At 37.0% G+C, this 8,390-nt stretch overlaps 2 pseudogenes across 1 annotated transcript; one reads left to right on the forward strand and one right to left on the reverse strand.

Annotated features, from left to right (window-relative positions):
- Positions 1 to 284: 284 nt before the first annotated feature.
- On the reverse strand, positions 285 to 954 carry LOC147625713 (uncharacterized; annotated as a pseudogene).
- A 3,930-nt stretch (positions 955 to 4,884) lies between these two features.
- Positions 4,885 to 6,126, forward strand: LOC147625714 (uncharacterized; annotated as a pseudogene). The gene is made up of 5 exons (XR_015268803.1): positions 4,885 to 4,898; positions 5,015 to 5,141; positions 5,227 to 5,309; positions 5,618 to 5,719; positions 5,852 to 6,126. The product of XR_015268803.1 is annotated as an uncharacterized LOC147625714 (transcript).
- Positions 6,127 to 8,390: the final 2,264 nt, after the last annotated feature.

The raw sequence follows: 8,390 nt of genomic DNA on the forward strand, positions 1-8,390 counted from the left end.
GTGCTACTTCCGCTGCTAGTACTCGAATCCGTTGCTCGGTGGGAACAGGGGGACCTTACATCCTCGCAATGTAAACAAGTGACCCTTCTCAGGTCCATGATCCGACAAAAAAGCAAAACCATCAATGTCACAAGTAAGAGCGTTACAATCAACATCAGGAGGATCAATATAATATTGCTGAATTAAATTGATCTCCTTTTGGATAACATCATGGATTGTAGTCACATCTACAAACTCTTTTTGAAATATCTTACTCACAATAGCCATACCTTTTAAAATATCCGCTAAAAATGAAGACAATAGATAATTTCAAACCTGGAAATTTTTGCAAATATACTCGGAGCATTTTCCTTGGTTTCCACAAGAATAGCATCAAGAGAAGAACACACCTTGCTCATAGTAGCCGACGATCGGCTCAACCACCTAACATCAAATGTGTGTTCCATCTTCAAGATAGGACAAGCAAGCTCCTCTTGTATGATCCTTAGCTCTTCCAATCTTTTGCCACTTGCATTGAAATAATTGGCAATGGAATTCATCAATTTTTCTATATTCTTGGGCAATCTCCAAATTCTTCGCTACAGAGAAGACACAGCCAAAGCTGTCCTATGAGCAACACAATGAATGGATGTCAAGTATGGATTAACATGTTTTTTAAAAAGTGTGGCGACACCATTCTCCTTTCCTGTCATTGTACTACAGCCATCAGACCCAAAAGCAATTAGCTTCGTTAGATCAAACTTACTTCTTTTTAGCTCTGAAAGAATGGTGTTAAAAATGGTCTTTGCACTCCCATCACTCACATGAATAATACCATAAAAAGAATAGGCAAGAATACAATTATCAATAAGATAAATAAATTATCAAGTGTCCATGCTTGGAAATATCAGTTGATTCATCTACAAGAACACCAAAAAACGGACTTCGAAACACTTTCTTCAATGTGGTGCTCATCAAACACTTACCAATACAAAATACCATCTCTGCGCAAGCCTTGTCATCATTATACAAGGATGTTGAGAATGGTACACGACAATCCTGTAAAAGACTAATCATATCTGGAAAACCAACAAAAGTATATCTCTTTTTTGCCATATGATAGGCAACTTTAAAGAGAGTTGTCAATGCCTCATCTTTAAAATTTTCAACCTTTTTCATGCTAGTTTGAATAGTTTCCTTCCCTTCAAGTAGAACTGCTTCCATAGAATGTGCATGACAAAGTGTTCTACAATGTGCTTTTAAATTACTAAAATTAAAATTAATGGAACCATCCTTTGAATATGCACTATGGTGTTGGGGATACTTTAAACAAAACTTACAGTACATCTTAGCTATCTCCTCATCGTAGAGACAAGCCAGTCAAATGTTTGAAACCAACTCTCTTGGAAAGCTTTCCAACTCTCTTGGAAAGCTGCTCTTGCTTCTATTCTCCTTTAAAGCTCTAATCTCTCTAGCGCAAAGACAAAGTAGACAATACCTCATCAGTAGTACTTGCTTTAGATGAATTAGTATTCTCCTTTGAAGCTCTAATCTCTCTGGCAAAGACAAACTAGACAACACCTCATCAGTAGTACTTGCTTTAGATGAATTAGTATTCTCACTTTGTACATCACCTTTCTTTTTTTTGCCATTAACCTTTGATGGATTATGACCAACCCCCACTGGAGAAGCGTGCCTTGCCTTTTTTTGTTATCTTTGATACCTTGTCTTTTACCGGTTTCAACATTGTTGGGCTCCATTGACACAAAGCCACTATAACAAACAAATCAGCTTATATGTTTAAACTTCCATGCTATAAACTCAATCGCAAAAAACTATCAAATATTATACCAAGAACTTTAGAATTAAAGCAAAGCATACGATGACCAAGCCATTGAACTTTATTTTATAGACATACATGCATATCTCTTATTGTTAGGTACCCTAACAATAGACGTACATGCATATCTTCTATTGTTAGGTACCCTAACATATCACCCTCTCTTGGAGAATAAAACCTTTTAAACAAACCCTTTGAATGAAAAACTCGAGAAAATCTTGACCATCCTATGACGAAAAACATGCCTTAAGAAGAGCTTGTGACACTTGCGAGCAAGACAGGAGGCAGCGTGGCATATATGTCAAGTCCCCACTGCCCAGTTTGCGAGGGTGTGCAGGACCAGGTGCCTCTTTCAAGTTGCAACACTGTAGCTGTTGCAAAAAAGAAAACACAGGTGCCAGGAGGAGTCGAATACAGAGAGAAACGTTGATGTTACCTGTATGTGTGGGCACTAGGACCTCTCGAGTCTCTGTATATGCAAAGAGGGTATTCAAAAACGTAAGTACACAACAAGAAGTTGTAGCTCATAAATAGTGGTCAGAGAGAGCATACAGAGTTTTGCATTACTTGTCTATATGTATCTCGGATGCTATACTTATACATATACATAATGCTGAGAATCCCAAGGATGCATGGGATACATTGGTAAAGTTGTTGATACAGATACTAGTGCTCGTAAGTCTTAGTTGAGACAACATATTCATAATGTGAAGTGGAAAGGAAGGAGTATTCATGATTATGTACAAGAGATGAAGAAGTATGCAGATGCATTGGCAACTATCAATGCCCCCATGCCTGATGATGATCTGGTAGACATTGCCTTGCGTGGTCTTGGCAACGTAGGTGCCAGGAGGAGTCGACTGTCGAATACAAGTGTGCAAGGTATTCGAAAATGTTTTGCTCCAAGACTTTTGAAAATTAGGGCTCTTGAGCCTTCGTTTTGATAATACGCTAGTTAAAGTTTGAAGTTCAAACTTCTCTCGAGTCTCAAGAAAAGCACGCTGGAGTTTGAAATAGTAAGTGAATATATATAGCATATACTATAGTATAGTATATATTGTATTTTTAAAACCTTCTCAAATTATGTGAGTAGTGCTTTTTTCCTTCTCCCACGCATGCAAACTGGCCTAAAGCCTTTTGAGAAAAAAAATCAACAATCGGCATAAGCCTCCTCGTCCGGAATTGAACCAGCCCATGTCGATCGCGAGAGCAGGTTTTGGATAAAGTGAACCTACCTTTTCCTGAGCACTGATGCCATCATGTAAATGTGTAAAATGAGAAAAAAGATTAGTTCATACATGTATTGATAAAAAGGATTCAATGTATAATAAAATAAAATCCATGCAAAGAATACTGGTGTGACCTCGGTGTGACAATCACACTTTCCAAATGCTTCATAGTAGTAGTAAATAGATAACAATAGTGTGGGAGAGTTGTCACACTACTTCCTCTCCAAAGAATACTGGTGTGACCTCGGTGTGACAATCACACTTTCCAAATGCTTCATAGTAGTAGTAAATAGATAACAATAGTGTGGGAGAGTTGTCACACTACTTCCTCTCCAAAGATTATAAGAGGCCCTTCCCTTTTAATAAGTGTGTAATGGTTTTCTAATGGAATGATGAATGATAATTGAGCAATGACAATAATTTTGTGCTCCCATGGAAATTGCCCATTAAGTTTCCAATACAATGAGTCTCCCAAAAAGCTAAGTAGGATTTTTGCTTATTTTTATCTATATACCATTAATTTGTACCCTTTTCAATATTCACAACATTTAATTTTCTTATCGAAGGAAAATCTTAATCATGTATATGGGTATGAAACCATAAACTCCGTTGCCCACATATGCATCACATAGAGACTCCATAGAGATCACATATCATACTATATAGTAAACAGCAACAACAATGTGAAATAGTTACACTTATACTTAACCCACAAAGAGATTTTGCACACACCTCTTATGCAATAAGGTTAAGAGTTGCAAACTAGGATTAAGTTATATAAATAGAGAGAAAAAGCATTCTTTCCTGTTCACAAAAAGTAGTGTGCAACCAACAGTTGTATTAAGTAGTCCTTACTATCCTCATTAGCTTGCAACTCCTTCTTTAACATAGCAAAGTCATAGCTTTTTGAAACTCACCCTTGGCATCACATCCTAATTTAATTTTGTTCTAAATTATTCTTCTGCCAATATCATTGATAATGTTAGGGTAAAAGCACAATGCACATTAAAAGCAAAGCATAGTTGCATCACTATAAATATTGATGACAAATTTCCTTAGGAAACAATGTCCTACTAGGAACAAATCTGAGACAATGGTAGTAAAAAGCAACTTGATTCGTAGTGGGAGCCTATAAAAGCTGTTATGATGCCCTTTTGATGCTCCAGCTTTCAACTTTTTGTGAAACTTGATCTGCTTCGTTTTCTTATGCCTTCGGACCTATGGCCATTGAGAAACATCGCATTCCTCACACTCATCACTCACAGCCGTGTTTTGAGCCGACACAACTTCTTTTCACTAAAACTATGAATGTGAGTATTATGGCTTTTGCTTGTCTAGAGTTTGTGAGGTGATTGGCAACAACTTCATTCGTCCCCCCTACAGACGCTCTGCCTCCTAGGGAAGGATGAGTGCATATCCCTTACACATTGGGAGGTCTCCTAGCCCACCTAAGAGTGAGTACGAACCAAGCGAGTAGTAGTTATTTAACCATGCTCGTGGTGTTTTTTTGGCTAGCTCATCCGATGTTGCATATGGGTTTGGCTTTCACCACTCTCTCTACGAGAATATTAGTTTTTCTTACTAATGTGAAACTTCGTGTGTAATGGCGGAAGCAGTTAGGGCAGGTTCACGCGGCCCGCGAGGCCTTCACCAGATTCTTCATCCTCATCAAGTGGCGTCACGTGGCTTTCCCTTCTCTCGCCTTTTCGCAAACCTCCTTCTTCTTCTTCTTCTTCTTCTTCTTCTTCTTCTTCTTCTTCTTCTTCTTCTTCTGCTCAATAATTAATAATAATAATAATCCGCTAATCAAGTTTAAAGCCTCGCCACCCTACGATTATGGGTCTCTTCAGGTATCACGTAAACGTAGTCATTTTCGCCCGCAAATCAATTCCGAAAATCCTAACTATTCTACTGTTAGCATTGATCAATTAATTGCTCACAATATTCGCAAATCCACAATATAAAGCTTCGGCAGGAAGAAGCCGCCGCCAAGATCAGAGCAAGCACTGGCTGAAGCTGCAGAGCTGGGCGCGCTGTTACCCTTAATCTTGATAATAATCGGCTTATTTACGAGAACGGGCACTGGACGGCTGGTAATGAATTCAATTAACTCAACTTAATCAAGGCTTTACTGCGTCTTTCAGCCTTTAAGTGGTTTTATGCTTTTCTATGCAGTAGATTTTGCAGAAGGGCCTATTTCAGCAGCAGACGGATCGCTTGAAAAGGAAGTCGTTAAGCTTCGCCGTGAGAAAAGGAAACTCGTAAGCTCTGCGAGGCTAATCAACACAACCTAACCCAAGTTAAAAGAAGACCCTAGTTGCTAACCTTACGGCCTTCACAAATTGATTCTTTAAATAGGCTAAACAACAATTTCATTGCTTATATCACTTATGGCCCCTCATCATCCCCACACCCCTATCTACACACTTGTTGACCTATGTGGCTCCCTTATCTGACACCTATTGTAACACTGACCTTTATTTATGGAAATCCACACGCATGATGATGAATGCATATTGTAACACTGACCTTTATTTATCAAAATCCGCATGCATGATGATGAATGTAGAGAAGAGAAGTCGACAAATACATGTCTCAAGTCCATGAAATGAAGGACCTCCGAGAAAAGTGGAATCTATTGGACTTCAAATACCAACTACTAGTTGATATGGTACTTACACTTTGCCTTTCAAAATAATTAATATTTGATGTTTTTTTAAGCTTAGCTTGACAATCTTAACAACTTTATTAAGTGCATGATGTATTGTTCCTCATTTGTGTCCTCTTGGCAAGTATTACACAGTGGTCAATGAGGGTTCTTGATAACGAGAGAGGAAGCTTTGCAGACAAGGAAGGAGCCTTAAGTCCAGGAAGAACCAGCAAGAAGAATAGCTTGGCTATGAATTCATACTAAAGAGCTTATTAGCTGTGTTACACAAATGCTAGATTATAAGTAGGAGTATCAACTTGTTAGTGTTCTATTGATTGGATGACATAGGCTGTAAATCCCACTAACACTTTCTCATCAAAACAATCAAGGCTATCGTTATTAGCATTTACAATGCCCCTAATTTAGTTATGCACAGTTTATTCTAAAGGTAAACTTTAGAAAACTATCATGAACGATAAAGATTTACAAAATCAATCCTATAAAAGAGACCATTGTCAATCACTTTATTGAACTTCTAATTGTATGTGCCTTTTTCTTGATTAACTATGTTACCATCCACTTCTCTAGGACCCTTTCAAGGCAAACAAAATACTTGCTTTTAATTTGACATCATGTCCATATTGGTGTGATAGCTTCTTCCTTGCTTGAGACACCTCATCAAACTTTAAAAACACAATCTAACCAAAAATTTACACTCAATTTGCAAAGGTGAAGTAAAATTGAGGAAAAGAAAGGGTGCACTAAAGGCATAGGCAAACTATTGCTTACAAAATGATATTATTCTTTGTTCTAAAGTAACTTACCACATAAGCTTGGATCCATATTTATGTGCCCTAAATTTTTAACAAAAGTCATATTATTTTATGATAGACTTTGTAGAATGTTAATGCCAATTATAATGTACAAGTATCTCTTACACTAATGGATCATCAGTTTGAGTTAAGATACACAAATAAATTTGTTCTAAATGGGTTATTCTAAATAAGGCTTTTTGCTTCTGTTTGATCTTGTTTTTTTCCATTGTGTTGAAGTGTTGATCTTCTTTTTTTCCATTGTGTGGAGGTGTTGGTGAGTTCATTAAGGCTTGGTTGAGTTCTTAATTGGCTTAACACTTGATTGGAAGTTAGATAAGGATTGAGTTCTAGAGAGTTGTGATTTATTGTGGCATTAACTTTAGGCTTTTGAATCATTTTATTATCTTCTTCTTCACCTAACATGTTCATAAGGTGGGTGTTTCCTCCAAACTTGCACTATCAATGGTTGTCCAAACCAAAAGTGGACACTATTAATGGTTGTCCAATCCAAAAGTTTAATTCTCAAGATGGACAATTAGAAGCTTCATGTTATATGATGGAATCAATATCATATGTAGTGGTAAAACGATTATCTAAACATCTTCATTACCTTAACTTTCTACTATATCCATTTGATGGGTTTCATGGGTATGCAAAAAATTATTATGAGGAGTCATTGAGTTCATCAAAACAAACCCTCACTGCCTAGCTTCATTTTATGGAGGCTATCAATGAAGGTGATAGCAGGCAATGTTGTATGGCCTACCGAATTTTGTGTGAAGAGATAGAATATGACTAGATTACTTTGCTACATAATTTTTTGTTCTTATAATAGGAAAACAGGAATGTTTCGGGCCAATCAATTTTTATGAGAAGAGATAGAATATAACTACATTACTTTGCTGCATAAAATTTTGTTCTTAAAAAAAAAAGAAAATAGGAAAAATCTTAGGGAGAGGTCCCTTGCTAGAACCATCGGCAAGTTGTACACATGATTGTGAAAAATCGTCTTTAGTAAAGAAGAGAAGACTCTACATTTGCCATTACGTAGACATAAGGAAGAGAGAAAGTTGGCAAACCATAATTGTGGCAATCAAATAATATCTTATTCACACAACTCTTAGTACACATTGCAATTTTTTTTATAAAAGTAATAGAAAACAAGCAGAGAAAATTGAGAGAAATTCAAACTTTAAGCCTGAAGTTAGGATTGATAAAGAAAAAGAGCTCATCTCTCATCATTTTACAAATGGAGAGAGCCTATTGAACCAAACTTGTGTAGGAGAAAAAAAACATGATAGAAATAAAATCCAAATTCAAAGTATTACAAATTTTCACCCTAGTAGGATGTGTGCAACTTCAACAGCTAGGACAGTAAGAAATTACAACTTGTGCATTAGCACAAATACTAGGATTCTCACATAGATAATTTGGGAAAATTCCCATTCCCATTCGAAAAATGGGATCATGGTGAACTTGTCCAAAATTCTATCAAAACCCCGTCATGTGACATATCATTGGAAAGATCTTAAAGAGATCTAGATCTATAATCTCTGACAAATTTGGACCTGGCATGAGATATAACCAAAATTAAATAGAGTGATTTATTCCCAAAATATGAGAATTTCCCAAATTATCTAATATTGAAATTGAGAGGCAAAATAGGGGAGTGAACTTAGTTTCCACTGGCCCTATGAGATTTTTGGATACGGGCAAGGCCAAACAACCAACCCTATCACAATTGGAGACTCCCTCGGTGAGTCCCATAGACCCTTCGTATATTGTTTCGCCTAGAGTCTCAATGCAGGTTGAGCCCACGAGCAGTAACTTTAGCTTTCCAACCTTGGCTCAACTTTCCATTAAGGAATCCACAATGC

Source organism: Cibotium barometz, chromosome 23 (genome assembly GCF_041138505.1).
Source record: "Cibotium barometz isolate CiBa-2024 chromosome 23, ASM4113850v1, whole genome shotgun sequence".
Lineage (NCBI taxonomy): Eukaryota > Viridiplantae > Streptophyta > Polypodiopsida > Cyatheales > Cibotiaceae > Cibotium > Cibotium barometz.